This window comes from Chrysochloris asiatica, unplaced genomic scaffold, assembly GCF_000296735.1.
Source record: "Chrysochloris asiatica unplaced genomic scaffold, ChrAsi1.0 scaffold00147, whole genome shotgun sequence".
NCBI lineage: Eukaryota > Metazoa > Chordata > Mammalia > Afrosoricida > Chrysochloridae > Chrysochloris > Chrysochloris asiatica.
In genome coordinates this window covers 6,508,932-6,509,407 of record NW_006408665.1, presented here as the reverse complement: position 1 = coordinate 6,509,407, position 476 = coordinate 6,508,932, and the positions used below count along the sequence as shown (strand labels likewise).

The 476-nt window shown below is 40.3% G+C and overlaps 1 protein-coding gene across 1 annotated transcript in view; it reads right to left on the bottom strand.

Moving 5' to 3' along the window:
* ADAMTS19 (ADAM metallopeptidase with thrombospondin type 1 motif, 19) overlaps window positions 1–476 on the bottom strand; it is a 394,617-nt gene that overhangs the window by 90,262 nt on the left and 303,879 nt on the right. The window lies entirely within an intron of this gene.

Sequence of the window (476 nt, the reverse complement as noted above, 5' to 3'; positions counted from 1 at the left end):
CGAAGAACTCCAAGGTGCATTGAAGGAATTGTCAAAGAATAAGGTGCCAGGAATTGATGGAATACAAATTGAAAGCTTTTAAGAGAAAGTGAGGTGGCACTGAAGGCACTCACTCATCTATGCCAAGAAATTTGGAAGACAACTATCTGGCCGACTGATTTAACGAGATCTATATTTGTGCCCATTCCAAAGAGAGGTGACCCAATGGAATGCGGAAATCATCTGACAATATCTTTGATATCCCATGGGAGTAAAGTTTTACTAAAGGTAATACATTGACAGAGAAGTTCCAGAGGTTCAAGCCAGATTCAGAAGAGGACGTGGAACAAGGAATATCGTTGCTGATGTTCAATGGATCGTGGCTGAAAGCAGAGAATACCAGAAGATGTTTGCTTGTGCTTTATTGACTGCACAAAGGCTTTTGATTGTGTGGATCATGAAAAGCTATGGCCAACATTATGAAGTATGAGTATTCT